Raw genomic sequence first — 20,746 nt, forward strand, 5'->3', positions numbered from 1 at the left:
TTGCCATTATTGGAGAACAAGGTAAATTCCGGCACCTCTTTTTCTGGAGAAAAAAAAAGCACTGGGTTTATTACAGTGGTACCTCTAGTTACAAACTTAATTTGTTCCGGAGGTCCGTTCTTAACCTGAAACTGAACTAGAGGCGTGCTTTTGCTAATGGGGGCCTCTTGCTGCCGCTGTGCCGTTGGCACACGATTTTCGTTCTCATCCTGGGGCAAAGTTCTCAACTCGAGGTAACTCTTCCAGGTTAGCAAAGTTTGTAACCTGAGGCATTTGTAACTCGATGTACCACTGATTATTATTATTATTATTATGCGCCCTCTTGGCTCAGCTACTGTGCAAGATAACCTCCCGTACTGCCCTAAATCAGGATGCTCTCCCTGACTCTATATTAAAGATTGTTTGATATTTTCATAAATGTTTTAGATTAGACATTTTACTTTCTTACAATGCAATCCTAACCATGTCTACTCTGAAGTCCTATTGAATTCTAATGGGGTTAGTGGAGTTGCAATGCAGCTGTACTTACTTAATATAAGAATTTTTACTTCACATTTAAAATAATTCCCAAGGGGGATTACAACACAGAAATCGAAAGCAGAATAAAAACATTAAACACACCCCTAGAAGCATCAACATCTGTAAAGTAGTAGCACAATCTGAGATAAAACTTGATTAAATTAAAAGTTTGGAGGGGGGATCTTTGGCTGGTGCAAAAATTACATTGAAGTAAGCATGGGGGCAGCCTTCCTGGGGACAAGCATCCAGCTTGTTGGCACAAGAAGACCCTAACCCTGGTAGCTACCCATCTCATCAGATGAGGTGGGAACCTGGAATAGCACCTCCATTGAAGATGGACAACCACATGTGGAGATAGGTGATCCTTCAGGTACCCTGGTCCCAAGCTGTAAAGGGGTTTAAAGATCAACACAGCACTTTGAACTGAGCCCACAAATGGCCCAAAAGCCAGTGCAGCTGATGGAGTTCAATTATGATAATAATTTCCAGACCTATACAGCTACAACTGTTGTGTGTGTGTGTAGTGGCTTACTGGACTGGATTCAGCTGTTGTAACCACAAGTGAACTGTTTACTCTGTCCTGCTTTGCTCGCTGTCGGTCTCCCTATCTTTTTCTTCTTGCCTGAGAACACCAGCTTTACACTGCTGGCATGAAGGAGCCTGCCCCTGCTGCTCTGACTGACAGCTGTGTTGGTCTTGGCTTGCAGGGGAGAGCAGGAAGAGCCCCAGTTGCAGTTGTTCTGTGTAAGAGGAGGGTTGGTTGTGGGAGAAGCAGCAAACCAGGTAAGGAACATACAGCACGTTCTGTATGCTGTCCCCACCCCCAAGCACTTTGAGGACACAATGGTAGCAGAGAATAAGTGCTTTTTCACCTACATCACTGCCACAGAGTAAGCATAATAATGGCTTGCTATGATTTCATGAGACTTTGAGTGAGTTTTCCATCTCTTCTGGCCCAGCCATTTGTGGAGATAGGCACATGTTCTTTAAGTTTTTTCATAGGGAAGATGAAAGTTCTTTCCATCTTCCGTTCTCCTTGAGGTTTTTTTTTTTTTTAAAAAAATACCCTGATGCCCCATTAGTACAATCTTGGGAGTTGTGGTTCCAGAGGAATGTGTTGGGTGCCATTAGGCTTGGGATAAGGTAATGGTACTTGATTATTATTTGAACTTCTAGCTTGCCCCAGGAGCATAACTAGAATAACCAGCAAAACCAGAATAGATTCTAAAAGAAAATGTTACCAAGTTGTGAACTAATGAGCTAAAGTTTGTTCTCTTCTCCACCCTCCTGGAGGACTGGGATAATTTGTCTCTGGGGATTCATTTTTCAAAAAAAAAGTATGTGTATATCCAATATTTGTCTCATCTCTCCCTTGCTGCTTTTGAGTTTTGCTAGTATATTTTTACCAGCCTATGTTTTCAGCAACTAATGAGCTCTGATTTGCTGCTGTTTCCTTTCATCAGGTGCTTTTTATTGCTTTTCTATGTTGCTTTTAGTTCTACATTTTAAATATAGTCTCTCATTGTAGGAAACAACCTCAAAATTGTAGCTTAGATGGAAGTGCTATTGATTTGAATTTATATTTATTTAAAATTGTTTGGTTACTACATTGCCTAAACATGTGTCATAACAGGGGAGACTTGAAGGAATTCAGAGCAAATGCTTGGATAGTGATATTACACATTTCAACTACAACTTTCTTTCCATTTGAATATTTGTGTGGATGTGCCCTCCCCATCCCCTTTTGTTAGATATGGTTCATGGCAGCTGTAAATTCTTCACAGAAGGATATATAGGAATTAAAACAAAGAACTTGATTCTAGGGTTGGCATGTAAGTCAATCAGTTGCCTATTTCCCCACTGTCAACCTTTCTTATTTAATTATACTGTCTTTTGTCTGCAGTAACAGGAGCGAGTTCTGTTTGTCTCCTAGCCTTGCATTAGTTGAGGCCATGCTGAGTGGTATAGTATAGTTTCTAGAAGTCACATGCTATAACTGCAAGCATCTCTGCAAGATACAGTGGTGAAAGGCTTTAAAGGTCACATTTTTTAAAAAAGGTTTTGTGTCAAGTCTGCTCCAGAATAAAAATGAAAGGGTGAAATTCTGTATCTGTCCATCAGTGGAACAGACCAAAAAAAAGGTTCCTCCCTCCTTCAGCTCCCACTGTGCCCCTCAGATATACTCCAAATAATTGGTGGACCCTTCAGAGCAGATGCGGGTGGGGATTCAGGGAAACAAGTGGAAATTGAAATGCAATTCAGAAGTACTTGAAAATGTTTGCGTGAATGTCATTCTGGTTTTAGATAGAGAGTCCTGCTCTTCACTTCTTCATATTTCTATTTTGTTTGTGAACATCTAGGGACATCATGTAGATGACACCCACTTACATTTTTTCACTCTTGTTAAATTCTGGATGTATAGTTGGTCTTGGAATGAATGCTAGAAGATGATACGGAATCAGTGAGGGATGAAATTGAAGCCTAATTGGGACAAAACAGGTTATGTTGGTAGGACAGTGTAGCTCTGGAGGTTTGTAGTTTGTAGTTTTTTTGCTTGCCTGGGCAAGGTTATACTTTCCTTGAAGGATAAGTTGCATAGAAGGGTTTCCTGTGCCACACTTTTCTCCTGAATTGTCCATGGTATCCTGAGCTGACATCTCTCTCTAACAGAGACCTGATCCCAGTCATACCTTCTTTGGTAACACCACATATTGACTCCTTTTAATGTCAGTTGCACACGGAGATGCCATTGAATAATGTTTGGAGGCTGCACCTAGTGCAGAATGCTACCTTTCAGCAAGTTCAGACCTGCCTCAAGGAACATCAAGACTTCCTTGTGACCCAACTGCAATGACTGTCTATAATATATGCTTCCATTAAAGGCTGGCCCAAGACATTTTGGCACCTGAGGTGAGCCACAAAAAATTGCGCCCCTTCCCCAAGTCAGGGAAGATGATATGAGTGAAGTTCTACATCAGGAACCAGATGCGAATAAAAATCTAAAGAGGGAACAACAGTGAAAGGAGAATAGCAGCACCTCCTATTTGCCAAGAGGCCTCTGTAAAGGCCAGATCTGCTGCCCCTGTGGGTCCTGCCACCTGAGGTAGTTGGCTCACTTTGTCTCATGGATGGGCCCGGCCCTGCTTCCAGGCCCAATTCAATGTACTCATGATTACAGTATCTTTAAATCTCTTAAAGATCTAGAGCCTACCACCCATTTGAGAGCACCTCATTCCCTTAAGCCTGTAAGGAAGGCATTTTTCTTTTGCCATGGGAAGTCTGCAAAACCACAGATTTGTGTCCTCTTTGTGGCTGTGCCCATGCACTGAAACGTGTTTCGATCAGAAGTATGTCTGGCCACTTCACTCAGAAGGTACATGGAGGGTCTTTTGGGGACTGCAGCTGGAGGTGGATGGGAATTTGGGGAAATGGCATGGGAGAAAGATTAAATCCATCTCCCCCCAGCACCTCTGTACTGATCTAATTCTGAGCCCCTCTGACTGCTTTTAGTTAAAATTGCAGTACGATGCCCAACTTGTCCTTTAGCTACTGCTCAAAGCAGCAGTTCTCAAAGGCTTTCCTTATCCCTTGCCTTTCCTGCAAGAGCATAAGAAGAATCCTGCTGAATTAGACCAAAGCATATCGCACTTCAGCATTTAGTGGGAAGCCCCAGTGCCGAATACAAGCATTCTCGCACTCTCCTCGTCCCGATCGCCAGCGATTGGTATTCAGAGGCGTGTTGCCGCTAGTACTGCAGGTAAAGGCAAGGAAAGCTGGAACTGGCCTCAAGGTGTGGGGCGCCTTGAAGCAGCAACTCCCCAAACTTTTAACCCCTTGTCCCAGTGGATCTCCTCTAACCCTGATGCCAGGCAGACTGGAAGAATGGCAGATGATGATGATGGACTTAATGGAGCTAGCTGACCTTACTGCTTCAAAACTATTGCTTTGGTAATATATAATCAGATAGAACCAAGGTTTATTTAATTGGGTCATACGCCTATCCATTTTGATTTGTGCTTTTTTTCTTTAAAGAATCATGGTCAGAAAATGTTCCTTGCCATTTTTGTCAAATTCCAATGTAAACATCTAAATATCAAAAAATGGAATAGCATCGCCTAGCACCTTCACTGTGATGACGATGATTTATATAGCCTGTTCTTTACGCTAAAGTCACAACGATTTCAACTGAAACATTAAAAACAGTTAAAACATATTACAATCACAAAAGTAGGCTGGGTCTGAGAAATATACATCTCATTAATACACATGGTACGTTAATGCCTTCTGGAACAGCTGCTTTAAATGTGTTTCTAATTGTGCCATACAGAATTGCTCTCTTCTGATGACATTTGGGTTGCTGTTCTTAGTTACTGCAAAAGTCGAGGCTAATTTATTGTCTATGGGCACATCTCATTCTTCCCATACAGTCCTAGATTTCACTTTATAACAAATGCTGACTGTAAAAAAAAAATAGGAAAAGGCATATTATATTCTGATAGACAGTCAGTAGCTATATACTAGTTTACGTGTTTGTAGACTGTGCAGGATTGGTGCATACATGTCAGGAAGTAGCTACAGCAAACCTCAGGGTCTACACCAGTGTGGTGTAGTGGTTAAGAGCGGTAGTCTCGTAATCTGGGGAACCGGGTTTGCTTCCCCGCTCCTCCACATGCAGCTGCTGGGTGACCTTGGACCAGTCACACTTCTCTGAAGTCTCTCAGCCCCACTCACCTCACAGAGTGTTTGTTGTGGGGGAGGAAGGGAAAGGAGAATGTTAGCCGCTTTGAGACCCCTTCGGGTAGTGATAAAGCGGGATATCAAATCCAAATCCAAACATAATCCTACAAAAGCTGGGAGGAGGTAATTGGAAGCTTTTGCTTTTAGTTAGCCACAGTTTCCTGTGTGATCCAAACTGTGAACTATGGGTAACACAAACTATGGTTAGTTTAAAGCCAGCCAGCCTCAGAAGCCATGGTTTGAAATTGGAAACTTCATTTCCTCAGCTGTGAGAAAGGACCCTGGGGGAGCTCACAAGCTCAAGGCTCATTGTGGCTCATTCCTTCTCATTCAGGAATGTGAGACGGTTTAGTGTAGCATGTTAACTCTTGTCTTAATTGTCTCATATTGGGACACGGCATGAAAATATCCTCATTAGCAGGGCTGTTCAGAAAGTGCTCTTTGTTTGACCTGATGATCTCTATGCCTTTTAGTTGAACACCTTATTCTTGCATTGTTTATGGCTTGTGGTATAAAGGTACCAGTAGTTCTTCAATTCCATAGCAGCATGTTATCAAATAATTAGACTTCTCCCTTGATTATATTGAAAGAAATTATTGTTAGGGCTCCAATGCTTAATTGATTATTAAAAAAATAATTGAAGGGTTTTTAATCAGCTGAATGGTGCTCCTGATAAATCATTTTAAAAGCCTATTATTTTGAGTACAAGTACTTGTAAAAACTGCAGATGGGAAGTACCATCTTAAGAAGAATTTCCTCTTGCCTCTTCTATAAACTACCTTGCATTTCTTGTAAGATGGAAATAGCTAATAAAAGTTTGCATTGGGGCGTAAAAAAATTAAAGACATCTTTATGGTGGATTGTTGACATTAAAGGGGGCAAGTTCTCTGTCTTGGTTAGTCCTAAAACCATTTTTGTTGCCTTGCTACATTGTTCCTGTTCAATATTTCTGCACAGATCACCTTGTGTATATTAAATGTTAATCTACTGCAAACATTGTGACATCTTTGTGTTGAATTTGGCTCCATTCCCAAATTTCAGTGCAGCTGTTCTTTCTTCAATAGGAAAAACATCTGAATTGGAGGTGAAAATATCAGCAGAACCTAAATGTGGTCCACCTACGTACTTATTTGTGTTGCTTAATGCTGTAGTACCTGGAAAATAAAACTAGGGATTGTGTGTACCCACTCAGTAATTGTGTGAATTCAAAGAGAGTGCTTTGCTCCCACATAGCTGTGCATAATATAGGTATAATGTGTTCATAGGCTTAATTATAATGTGTGCTCTTACAGTTTCCCTTATACAGTGGTGCCCCGCAAGACGAATGCCTCGCAAGACGAAAAACCCGCAAGACGAAAGGGTTTTTCGGGTTTTGCGACGCTTCGCTAGACGATTTTCCCTATGGGCTTGCATCGCAAGACGAAAGCCCATAGGGAAATCTCGGGGACCTTTTTTTAAATGCTGGCGGTGGGGAGCAAAGCCTTTTTCCCCCCTCCGGACTTCAGAAGAGGTCCAGGAAGGCCGGCGGGGGCGAAAGGCTTTGCTCCCCACCGCCAGCATTTTAAAAGCGGTCCGGGATAGCAGGGAAGCGCTTCCCGCTATCCCGGACGGCTTTTGAAGGCAGGCAGGGGGGGCAAAGACTTTTGCCCCCCCGCCCGCCTTGGGAAGAGGTCCTGGACCTCTTCCCAAGGCGGGCGGGGGGCAAAAGTCTTTGCCCCCCCTGCCTGCCTAACCGGGGGCTTTTAAATCGCCCCGGGACTGTCCGGGGCGATTTAAAAGCCCCCGGACGGCTTTTGAAGCCTCCCCCCGCCGCCCGGCATCGGGGCATCGTCCCGATGCAGGGCGGCAGGGCAGGAACGCCTCCCCCCCCCGCCCGGCTTCGGGGCATCGTCCCGATGCCGGGCGACGGGGCGAGAAAGCCTCCCCCCGCCGCCTGGCATCGGAACCATGTCCCGATGCCGGGCGACGGGGCGGGAAAGCCTCCCCCCGCCGCCTGGCATCGGAACCATGTCCCGATGCCGGGCGACGGGGCGGGAAAGCCTCCCCCCGCCGCCTGGCATCGGAACCATGTCCCGATGGCGGGCGACGGGGCGGGAAAGCCTCCCCCCGCCGCCCGGCTTCGGGGCATCGTCCCGATGCCGGGCGGTGGGGCAGGAACGCCTCCCCCCGCCGCCCGGCTTCGGGGCATCGTCCCGATGCCGGGCGGTGGGGCAGGAACGCCTCCCCCAGCCGCCCGGCTTCGGGGCATCGTCCCGATGCCGGGCGGTGGGGCAGGAACGCCTCCCCCCGCCGCCCGGCTTCGGGGCATCGTCCCGATGCCGGGCGGTGGGGCAGGAACGCCTCCCCCAGCCGCCCGGCATCGGAACGATGTCCCGAAGCCGGGCGGGAAAGCCTCCCCCCGCCGCCCGGCTTCGGGGCATCGTCCCGATGCCAGGAAGTGGGGCAGGAACGCCTCCCCCAGCCGCCCGGCTTCGGGGCATCGTCCCGATGCCGGGCGGTGGGGCAGGAACGCCTCCCCCCGCCGCCCGGCTTCGGGGCATCGTCCCGATGCCGGGCGGTGGGGCAGGAACGCCTCCCCCCACCGCCCGGCATCGGAACGATGTCCCGAAGCCGGGCGGCCGGGCGAGAAAGCCTCCCCCCGCCGCCCGGCATCGGAACGATGTCCCGAAGCCGAGCGGCGGGGCGAGAAAGCCTTTGTCCCCCCTGCCTGCCTTCCCAGGGGCTTTTAAATCGCCCCGGACAGCGGAGAAGTCCTCCGCTGTCCCGGGTGATTTTAAAATGCCGCCCGCCAGAAGAGGTCGGGGGAAGGCGTTTTCCATAGGAACGCATTAATTGATTTTCAATGCATTCCTATGGAAAACCGTGCATCGCAAGACGAAAAACTCGCAAGACGAAGAGACTTGCGGAACGAATTAATTTCGTCTTGCGAGGCACCACTGTAGTATTTCTGGTACATCTACCCTTACATGCACTGGGTTTGAAAGGGTGTAGTAAACTGGCCAGGGCAATTGAATGCTGTGGGTGGCATGATTCCTAGTGCCACAATTGCCACTTCTATGCATTCAGGTGGTCTTTTGAGGTTGAAGGGAATATTCTTTGATTTACTTTTCCCCTTAAGGTTATGTATGTTTAAGATAGGGGGAAAAAAGTGTAGAGCAGATTAGGAAATATTTTTGTTAGGTTTCTGAGTGTAGTGAGGCTAAGGAACGAATGCCAAGGACCAGCCGAAGAACTAGTATTAGCCATAGTTTTCATGCAGCTGAAAAAATATTGTCTCATAAAATATTGCTAGTTACCCATTGAACCTGTTTTGTGGATTGAAAGCTATTTCTGGAGTAATAGGTTAGTCATCCTTAAACTTATAAAAAGCACTTTCCATAAATATGTTTGACTTCATAATCTCAATATAAAAGAATAACCTTTAAAAAACAGCAACAACTTTTTATTGAACAACTCCAGACTCCGCTAGTAATTTTCATTGATCTGAAACCCTGGTACTTTTGAAGCTAATGTCCAGCAATTCCAGAATGTGTACATAAATTGAAATTGCCAGGTTGATTTAGCCCTCCATTGATAGAATAATTGACTGTATCAGTCCAGTCTTTAAACTAAATGCACCCTAAGGAAGCCATACAAATAAAATAGCTGACAGAAGTTACCATGCAATTACATGTTAAAAATGAATAAATCATGCTTTCATTGAGAACTTCCCATTTCCAATAAAATATAGTTGCACAAAAATAATCAGTCAATAATCTCACTGTGTACATACACCAGCAGGTATAGTGAGTGTGATGTAACTGATCGTGCTGTTTTTAAAACATAAAACAAATAGTGTATGCTTTTAAAAAACAGTGGGGTCAATTATATCATGAACCTACCCAGACCCTGAGATCATCTTTTGAGGCCCTTCTTCGTGTGCCTTCACAAGAGGTCAGGAGGGTGGCAACACGAGAACGGGCCTTCTCTGCAGTGGCTCCCTGTCTGTGGAATGCTCTCCCCAGGGAAGTTTGCTTCCTGCCTTCACTATACACCTTTAGGCACCAGGCAAAAATGTTCCTTTTCAGCCAGGCCTTTGCCTGACTTGATCTACACCCTACCCTGTTTTAAAATGCTGGTTCTTTGGGGGGTTTTTTTAATTGGGTTGTTGGTTTTGTTTTGATTTTATGTTTTTGATATTTTATGTGAACTGCGCTGAGACCTTTGCGTATAGGGCGGTATTGTAAATGAATGAATGAATGACCCTTGTGGTCCCTTACAACTTAACAATTATATACTGTATGTGCAATTATCATATGTTGTGAATTACTGGTAATCACAGATCTCATAGACCTTGCAACCATACCATATGCAGTTTGATCATCAGATTTCACAACTGCATGTGTAGGCCAGACAAAATAGTGACATGAAACACATTGATACCAGACCCTTTTTCTGGTCCTGCAGGTCGGACTGCCCTTCTTAAAATTGTTTTAGAGATGCCTGAGCTTTAAAATTTGGAGTTTTTAATTTTATTAGTGATATTTTTTACAATATTATAAACTGCTTAGAGATTTCTTTGAAGCAATATATAAATTACCTAAAGAAATAAAAATAATGCACTATGCAAATATTTCTGTTAACAGAGGAAAGGGGTCAGTTGAAGGTCTTTATCAGATAGTTGCCATTAAGAGCTCATCCGCACTGTGGATTTGAAGCTGCTTGTGTGTTGTGTGTGTGTGGTGTCCACACAACATCTTCCTCATCTAGTTGGCAGCCCATACCCTCCCTCCTCCAAATTCAGATTTCCCTGATTTGGTAAGAATCTGAAGAAAATCCATATAAAATTGCATCTTGCCCAATTGTGGATGCCCTGAAGCACATTGTGTGGTCTGGATTTCTTTTTCCACATGTGTGGTGACATTCTGCTAGCTGCTGTCTGTTGCTACACCCACTACTTCCATTTTCTTTCCATCAGCCCAAAGGGAAGGATGCAACCTTCCCCTTTCCACTGGTTGTTGCTGAAGGCACATTTGTGGTATTTTTATATTTAGAACGGCTGATTTGTGCAAAAGGCTTCTTGCACAAAACAGCTGTATTAAAATTAAAAATAAAATTTGCCCTAGAAGATACAGGAGGGAAAGGAAGCTGCAGCCTCATGTCAAACCCTTTCCTGGCTTGGAGTCACACACACAATTATTATTTTTTCTGTTCTTTTATGCAAATCTAGTGTATCAGAACATCAGAACGGGACGCGGGTGGCGCTGTGGGTAAAACCTCAGCGCCTAGGACTTGCCAATTGCATGGTCGGCGGTTCAAATCCCCGCGGCGGGGTGCGCTCCCGTTGCTCGGTCCCAGCGCCTGCCAACCTAGCAGTTCGAAAGCACCCTTAAGTGCAAGTAGATAAATAGGGACCGCTTACTAGCGGGAAGGTAAACGGCGTTCCGTCTGCTGTGCTGGCTCGCCAGATGCAGCTTGTCACGCTGGCCACGTGATCCGGAAGTGTCTGCGGACAGCGCTGGCTCCCGGCCTCTAGAGTGAGATGAGCGCACAACCCTAGAGTCTGTCAAGACTGGCCCGTATGGGCAGGGTTACCTTTACCTTTACTAGTGTATCAGAAAACCTGTAAGAAAAGTGTTCTGGCACAGGTAAGCAGATACCTCCATGTAAGCCCACAAGGGACCCCAGGCTCCCTGGCTTGGTGCAACACACACATTTTAAAATAATTATTTTTTTCTGACCTTTTGTGCAAATTTGATCTCTCTCTCTCTCTCTGTGTGTGTGTGTGTGTGTGTGTGTGTGTGTGTGTGTGTGCTTGAAAAGGTAAACAGATACTGGATTATTTGTGGACACCTGGTTTTGGAACACATATATTTATTATCAGTGCTTTTTTCTAATAAAATGTTTAGGGTACTCTCATTTTGACTCAAGAAAATCACCATTTTATAGTTCAAATTGGGAAAAAGAAATACAGTAAATGGACAAAAGTACAGAGATTCACAAAATGTTTAGGGGTATGTGTACCCCTGCGTCCTCCCAGAGAAAAAGCGCTGTTTATTATTATCATTGTTATTATCCTACTTTTTAATACAAATCTGCTACTTTGGAAAATAAAATAAAACAAAACCTCCAAAATGTTTTAAAGTTGCTCACAGAGCTAAACAGATACCTGCACACATACACTTAATAGTCCTCAGATTTCCAGAACATCTGATGGGAGAGGACAGCAGACAGCACAAATGTATCCCATCAAATCCCACACACTAGTATGGATATAGGAAATATAAACATAGATTATGGAGGCATAATATTGAAAGTGCTCATGTGTGGATATAGGTGCAAAAGTGCACACAGAACTGTGACAGTGACCCTTGTAGACCTAAATGGCCTAATGTAGACACAGCCTGTGTCTGGCAACCTGCTAAGGTGAACAAGCAGGTAACTTGTAAACATACAGATGCAGTTGAAGTCACAGTGACCCAACAGCCAGTTAGTAAGTATTGTGCAGAATGGTCACTCTTATGGGCGTGGGAGTGTTTCCAACCTAACTGGGGAAAAATACGTAAATAATTCAGGTTTATAAAGGGTAAGCTTGTGGGTTTCTGTTGACCCCAGTACCATTTCTAGTGATGTTAAGGAGAATGTGTAATTTGTCTAAAGAAAATAGACAAATTTTTGTGCTGCAAGGATTTCTAATCTCCCTTCTGCTATGCACACTTGCCATTTCACCTTCTGTGCTCCCTATTTCACAGAAATTGGGGGCAAGGTGGGGCAGGCTGCAGGCTAAGTATCTGTAAACATGAAGAATGACGAAACCATTTCAACATGGTATTATGGGGTCACTTTAACCTTCAGCACCCTGTGAGTCTGCAGCCTGCCAGCCACTATGTGATGCCTTTCTCTCTCTGGAGCTATATTTGGGTGGGAGGGAAATTATTTCTATATTCATCAGTTATAGAACCTGCCTGATTTTTTCACAGCAGCCAGTTGGTCAATGATCAACAGGTGTGAAACAAATGTGTTGATTGTGAAAAATCAGGCAGGTTCTGTAACAGATGATTCTAGATGTCTCTCCAAAGGTTTAATTGGGTTGGGCTGCTGTTTTTGCCTCCCAGGTTGATTTGGATTGGCTCTGGGTTACTCTGTCTCCTGAACCCTTGCATGTCTGGATCTTAGAACTTTCTTGCCTGGATCTTGGAACTTTCTTGCTTTGCTTGCAAACTGTTCACCTAAATCTTGGATTCATTGTATGCTAGTAGCCTAAACTGGCATGCCACTGAATTTGTTGATCATTTTCATTTATAGTCAACAGATTGCCTATACAGTGGTGCCCCGCAAGACGAACGCCTCGCAAGACGAAAAACCCGCTAGACGAAAGGGTTTTCCCTTTTGGAGGCGCTTCGTAAAACGAATTTCCCTATGGGGTTGCTTCGCAAGACGAAAAAAATCTTGCATCCCCCCACAGGTTTTTTTCACTTTTTTCGCCCTTTTCTTAAGCCGCTAAACCGCTTATCAGCTGTTCCGCTGATAAGCTGCTTAACAGCTGATCACTGGAAGCCGCTTGACAGCTGTAGCGCTAATCCGCTAAGCTGTCAATGGGCTTGCTTCGCAAGACGAAAAAACCGCTAGATGAAGAGAATCGCGGAACGGATTCTTTTCGTCTAGCGAGGCACCACTGTAGTTTGACCATGGTAGGTGGAAATTTAACTTTTTTATTTCATTAAGGGCCCCGTAAGGGGAGATTGCCCCCTAGCTCTTGCAACAGTTGGTGGCAAGCCTAGCAGCACAGTAAAAATTACCTTGCTGACCATCTGCTAAAGCTTCAGGAATTTTGCTACCAGAAAAGTTACTGCTTTGGACTTTCCATGACTTTTACTTTGTTTGCTGTGGAATTCAGGGAGTACTTTCTCCATGTGATCTGGTGTTTCAAATAATGGGCGTTCCTTTCATAAAGAAATTTTAATTCCATTTGTTACTCATAGCTAACCTTGATAAAAGGCAGAGAGAATTGTTCACTGAATTATTATTTATAGAACACTTATCTAATATTGTTAGCAAGTTATAATACTTTATTTCATTTATAAGTTTCACAAAACAGTGTGCCCATTGCTTTTTTTGTGATTAGCACAAATATCGATCCATTTGATTATATTTTTCTAGTCCTAGTAAAATCAACATTTTACATTGATATTAATTGATATAATATGGATTGATTAATTAATATCAATATTGGACCGTTATTTCACAAAATTATCCAGTCAGTTGATTTCATGAGCTCGTTGACTCCATCAGTATCTGACATTTGGCAAGCCCAAATGGAAGAGGAGGAAGGAGAAGGAACGGGGGGGGGGCTGGAAGACTGGCATCCAGGGGTGGAGGGAGGAGATCTTCCCCTTGCAACTCTAGATGTCAGAAAGACAGAAGAAGATCTGCTGGCCCTCTCCACTGCCCCTTTTGCTGGAATGCAAGGAGGGGGGGAGGACCAGTCAGAGGGAAGGGATGAGCAGGAGGAGATGGCAGCAGAGCTGTGGACAGAGGGGCCCTGGCACAGTCTTGTCACCAATAACCGGGCCACCTTGCTAAGTGGAATGAGATGCACCTGCCCAGCAGGGGCAGACATGTACACAGACAGCAAAACCATAGGGCAAGAGAGTCTCATGAGTGAGTGAGCTCCATCTCATCTTTAAAAGCTTGAGGGAATGGACATGCTCAGGACATCTTTGCAGCTTCCATACAGTTAAGAACCTCTTGCATTTTTCATTTACATTGGAATATTGATTCTGGACCTTGTGCTTGCTACTGAGCTTGTCTGCTGTTAGCCTGATTCAATCTCTCTTCCTTACTTTCCAGCGGGAGTTACTGTTGTTTTGTTTTCGGACAGGAGCCTGACGGCTAACCAATTCTTTTGTCATTACTGTATTGGTCAAAGTTCAGTAACCTTGTTTGCCTGAGTGCAAGGCCTAGCCTCCCTGTCTTCTATATGTATCATTCTGATACTTCCCATGTTTGTCCACCTGGAGTTGAAAAGTGTGTGTCTCTCCCCCCCCCCCCAACATAAATCTAATATTGCTTATGTGTAAGACATCTATTGGTTTGTTGCTATTGTGTATGTTACTCCGCGCGTGTAATGCTGACATAGACCTTGAACGCTCTTGTTTATGTACAACTCAGTGATGCTGTATTAATAGGCACTGTTCTCACCTACAATATCTAAGAGGCATGGCAACTATGAGAAGAATTCATGTGCAAAATCATCAAAGGTCTTTATAAGTATTATTTTGTTTTAAAGGCCCTTTAAGGTCTTATAGAGGTGAAAATATGAAAGATGAGGAAGAGTTCCATAGATGTCTTGTGCCCCAGATCATGTTATTTTGACTGTGGAGTGACTAATTACTCATTTTCAGCATGGCTCAGACAAGTAGCTAAGACATTGAACATAACAAGTGTTTTCATTTCTTTGGATTACCCTTTTTATGAATTTTGTGTAATAGAAGCCTTAACATTCAGAGTGTAGCATCAAACTACATGCAGCTAGGTAATGCACCAGGCTTTTCCTGGCCATTTTATTGTTTTTACCGCTGGAGGGTTTTGCTGTGCTGTTTTTGAAAAAAACATTTTAACAGTGGTTTGTGTTTTTCACAGGCTAAGTGGCTTAAAATAGCTAATTGCTTCTGGCATTTGACATGAGATGACAACAGTAAGTGTAGTCAGATCTCCTATTATCTCCTTAAAGTCAATCAGTTGTCCAGTGTTATATGTTTTCTCTGTAATAACTGAAGGAAAAGCTAGTTTCTTTTGGCTCCCCCCAGTGTGTGCTGCATTTTGTTTAGGACACTTTTTATTGTTCTTGTACATAACCTTCACTGGTGCGGTTCCACCAAAGTGAAGACAAAAAAAACCCATGCTCGGAAAACAGTAAGAAACTGCCTTGGACTAAGTCATACTAGTGGTTTGCATAGGCTGGTGCTATCAACCTTTGCTATACTCCGTTTTCTTAAAATTCTTTGTACGACAACATTTTTAAAGTTTGTATCTGTTTCTGGACCAGGCATGTACAAAATTGACTTGGATTGACATGCTCAGGCTGTGGTTTCTATTTTTGAAGACTACTGCGTGTGTATGTGGATCATGTAATAATTCATAAAGGCACATGCATTGCAGGCCCTGGACCAGATATCCCATGGTTGTTTCTAGGCTGTTAAGCAACTGTGCCCAACTAGGCCAGCCCTTGTCTCCTCCCACCTGGGAGAACCATGAAGGCTTCCATATGTAAGGCTGGAACTTTGCCTAGGCAACAAGAGTCTCCACTGTGTCTGACTCTTAGCTCATGGTTCCTGGCATCTGATTCTTGGCACTGGCTGTAATTATTTTGCAGACGTTTAAGATTTAATGTAAGTATCACAGTCTGTACTTTTTGCATTTTACTTCCCTCTGACCTCACTGCTTACATTTTCTTCCTCTCCTTCTATATACCTGCCAATTTAGGATAACACTTCATGCATGAGTGTGACTGTCAGTTCGTTGAGTCGCACAACTAGGTAGGACTCTGTAACACGGGTCGCAAAGAATCTGTTCTGGTTGTCTATTTGCTTCAGAGTGTTAACATTGACATATAAATATGCCAATGTCTTGGGATCTAAAAAACCCCCTTTCTGTCTACTGAAATAAAATATTATGTTCATTTTTCACATGGTCTAGTCCTTCCCCTTCCCACCCTGTAATATTCTTAAGAGGGTCTCTTATCTAGGCTTCAGAGAGTAGCTGGAAGTGGGGAGTCAGAAAAAGGTCCTCCTTTCCTTCCACTGGGCAGTTTTAATTTGAAATCTTAGGTGTACAACTGCGCCCAGAACTCAGAAACTGCCTACACCAGTGAAATTCCCTGACGCAAAATGTGCCTAGAACAATAGGAGTTTCGAACACTGATTTGAATGATGGTTTTAGGTTTAACTAGTTCATTGTAGAGATCTGGGATTTATATGACGAGGTTTATAAACATAATCAAATAAGTGTATCCAAGAGGTGGACAGTGGGACATGAAAGCTTATGCCATAACAGGCTTAAATGTCCCCTAAGACTTAAATATTTTTGCAACAACAAACTTATCACTACTACTCTGGAAATAATTCAGCTCCAGTGGCTTCTATTTGGCAACGGTCGTATCCATGCTGATTGGGTTTTGTGTTCACTTGTGGTGTGCATAGTACTGTGATGTGTCTGCCGCTGACTCTCTTAAATTGCTTGACTTTCTGACCTTTGGCAAGGGGATGGGAGGGAAATAATTTCTTCTTTCCTTTGTTGTCAGGATGTATATATACCTATTCAGGAAACCACTTCACACATCTGACAAAGTGGGGTCTTATCCTCGAATGTTTTGCACCGCTCAGGGTAAATGAGCCATTTAATAGCAAAATCAGTTATCAGTGTACACAGATAGTTTAATTCCATTCACAAACTTACATAATTGTATAATATCCATCGTGTCATTCTTTTGTGTGGATCTTACTAGTAATAACATGATGGTCACCATCACAAAAGAAGACATTTCATTAACTCATTATTTATTTGACCAATTTTATTCTGTAAACTCTTAACTGGAAATGAATTTTTATTGGCTACAAAGCATGTACTGCTATTGTGCCCCCATAAAAAAAGTGGATTGCAAAAACTGTTTACTTAACAATAGTTACATACTGCTTAGTTGTAAATGAAACCTCTAAGCGGTTTACAAAGGATAAAATGTGGATCGCAAGCACCATTTTTACTTTATTTTTAGGCATTGTGAATCAGACTGTTTAATTACGACACATGTGATAATAACATTTAGGAAATTTGCTGTAGCTTGATTCCATTATCTTCCAGCAAGATTTAATAATTTGAGTAAACGCTTCTGAAAATGATTATTTGTGTAAGAAGTAAGAGACACGATCTTGTGTGTGTCCACAAGAAAATACGTAATAATGATACTTTTTATGGCCCTGGGGAAACTTAATAAACAATAGATAATATAGTGAAGCATAATGCAGCAATGTGAAACCATGTTTTATAAAGGAATAATAACCCATATGCCAGGATGAAATGGTTTAATACACATCTGTATCGCCCCGCCACAAAGAAAACCTCCTTCATGTCAAAAGCTATTACCCACAAGTATATGATACACAGTGCTTTCATTGTATGAAACTTCCCCACATCTTAGAAATATCTGTTCCATCAGTGTAGCTAATGACATGAATCACCTCAAAGCATATATCTAATTCATCAGGATGTAAGTTTCAGTATCCATGAAGATCATTTCTGGGCATTAAGTGTTCCACAGTTTGTAAAAGCCTATGCTTTTTGCATTTTGTAGGGGCAGGCAGGAGTCAGGAGGGGGGGAGGCAGAGGAGGCAGGGGAACAGGAGGATGAGCCAGGGAAAGGGGCCAGCGATTGGTGAGGTTCTGTGAAACAGATGTGGGGTTGGTGGAAGAGGGGAGTCAGTGGGGAGACCAGGAGCCAGAGTATGGGGAAGGGAGAGGAAGCAGGAGAAGCATTTGAGGGAGTCTCAAAGGCAGAAAACCCCTGCCTCTGGGTAAAAATGTCTGCACAACCTAAAAATTTGCTTCATTTTATTTTTATTACATTGGAAAACCTGATATGTTTTTCAAGATTCTGTGCCGTCTATCAAATGATGCATGTGGAAACCTTGATAATTTCCCCTCCTGTATTTCTTCCCCTGTAAGTTGTAAGCATTTGATCATATTCTTTCTTTGCATTTTTATATAATGGTTATACGTTTTTAGTGCCACATTTATCTCCTTCAGATAAACTCATCAGCCCTTCTTGAAATTGCTTTTGTTTCTTATAAGGAATCATTTGCTCGTTTTGAAACTTTACTCTCAGCTTCTTTGTTTCAGAAGAATGCTTGGGAGTTAAACTTCGTTCTTGATCACTGTTGGGTAGGTTTTCTTGTTTTAAATCAGGCTCCCACTGGTATATTTCCTTATCTTCAGATCTCTCAGGCAGTAATCTTATACGCACTCACTTGTAAGTCTTGTTGAAGTCATTGAGATTGACTTCTGAGTAGACATACATGAGTTAGTGCACTGGAACAAGAAGCATAATTTCCATAAGGAATTGACTCATTGGTGAGTCTTTCCAGTTCCCTTCAGCAGTTTTCCAAGAAGCTGTAAAATCTTTTTACATGGATTATTAAATAAAAATTATTTTAAGTGGCTTCTGGCAGAGATCTGTTGATCTTTTGTAAAGTGTTTGGCATGCATTTTGTGCTATATAAATCATAATTATGTATGGGATTTTTGAGAAACACTTCAGTGGAATAGGAACTCAAAAACTGAAGAATTTCTGAGGTAGCATGCCAAATCTTTACAGTATTTGTGAAGATGTTGGAAGATAAAGGCTTTATCCTTGTACACTTAATATTTAAACTACTGTTTCAGGTTTGGTTTTGTAAATCTGTAATATACTTATTTAAGGTAATTTGGGTTACTGAATTCTCTGAGCTGTCCATGTGTTCTGTCTTCATTCACAGCTCTTAATATCTTAAGTGGTCTAAAGCAATTGTCTACAGTAAATACATATAGTTGTAAGATATAATGTTTACACTTCTAGTGTTTTAAAAGGCAGTGTTCCCTTTGGTCATACCATCCTGGTGGTCAGTTGTCTTGAATGGCCCTGCCTTTTAGAAATTTTACTAGAGAAGAGTGTATGAGGAGCATGTGCTCTAAATGTAACCCCAGCCCTCTATAGCTCCTCGAAAATCAGTCAGAGCTTTTGGGGGTCACCTCTACTTTATGAAATCGAGCAGGGGAAATTAAGAAATTAAGCTTGTCCCCTTTGCTCTTTATCCTTTTAATAGAGCCCCAAAACACATAATGGCTTCTCAGTACAGTATATGATGATTGCAGGATCTGGGTTGATTCATGTGGAAAGAAGAGGTCCTTGCTGTTAATTTCTGTACATGTTCCCCTAGATTCAGTTTGTTCATCCTCCAAAATATTACCGGTAATTGTATTGTGTATGATGTTGATACAGACTACAGTTTAGAACATAGTGTCCCTGAGAAGGGGCTTCTTGAAACACAGTGGGCTTTAAAAAGAACTAATACTTTTTCAGACCATCATCGCGGGAGTGTGGTAAAATCAATTTTTAAAAGCTCTGGGGGGAAATACAAAGGTCTTTATCTGCTGCTGAAAACATGAGAGCTGGCACCAGATGAGCCTCACTAGGGAGAGTGATCCAGAGATGGAAGGCCATACCCCAAAGGCCCTTTTCTCAGTCTCCCCCCATTCATTCTTAGAAGATTGTAGCGTCTGGAGAAGTGCTCTGACAATTATTATCTCAGTGCACGGGCCATTATAGGAGAAGGTCTCCTTCAGGGCCCTGTGCCCCATACCATGCACCATTTACTTCAGAAATGGACTGGCAGCCTACAGGACACTGCACTCCACTGTTTTGTCAAGATAGGGCTCTGACAGAGCACTCCTAATTATAGAAAGCCAGCATTGCTTCCCTATTCCAAATTTAATTCAGGAGAAAATTGACTTGCAACACTTTTTGCCATCTAAGTTCCACCGGGCTGCTTGGGTCATGTGACCAGAATGAAAAGGGTTGGGATCAGGTGTAAGTCTCTCCTTGCCTGGTCCTATTCCTACCTCACTCCTGGAACACCCCTTGGGGGGCGGATTTGTGTTGGCATAAGTTCTGTCCACTGAGCCCTACCCCAGCTGGGTTGAGGGACTTATGCTTGTGTGGCCCTGCCTCGGCCATTAAAACCAAAATCCACTCTGCTTTACTGGTTTTACTTGGGTTTGGACTGCACTGTAAGTTCTGTAATGTCAACCTTGAATCTCTGTGAAAGGAAACACCTATCTAGGTTCTAATTTTCCTGCTCTGTAACTACCTAATCCAAGTTGTCCTTTCTTCTCTCTTTTAGCTGAAAGGAGTGACTTTGTTCTTCTTACAAATCGGCTTACGAGTTTTGTCCTGGCTGCTAACCAAAGGGGTTGTTGGAAGGTGAGTACTCAAAGTCCGTATGTTTGAAATATATTTACATTCCATTGAGTTGGGGAATGTTAGACCTGCCAATATCAGTTACCTCAGAGTGCAGATTAGATTTTGCCCACTGGAATATGAACTATCAGCTCATAGAATGTTAAGTGTGATTTGCCAAAGCACTGCAATATTTGTAGTCATTTTCCAGAAGCATGGAAAAGAGAGGTCTGAAAGGTATCGGCTTTTCAGCTGGTATCATGGAGGTGCGCTTCCGCTTCAGGGAGTGAAGTTGCCTTATCCTGAAAATGTATAAAACTGCAACATTTCAGTGTTCATATGGTTGCTGCTAGAGTGGCATACACCATGTGTTTAACACATACTACTAAACACTTGGAAACAAAGCATTAACAGTTGGGGCAATTGACCATTCCAATGTGATGGTGTGACAGTAATGTGCTTTTGCAAATTGAAGAGCTCTAGTTGTGAGATTGCAAACTGAGGGTGCCGTATGCAATTGGC

This window comes from Podarcis melisellensis, assembly GCF_964234715.1.
Source record: "Podarcis melisellensis genome assembly, chromosome: 5".
NCBI lineage: Eukaryota > Metazoa > Chordata > Lepidosauria > Squamata > Lacertidae > Podarcis > Podarcis melisellensis.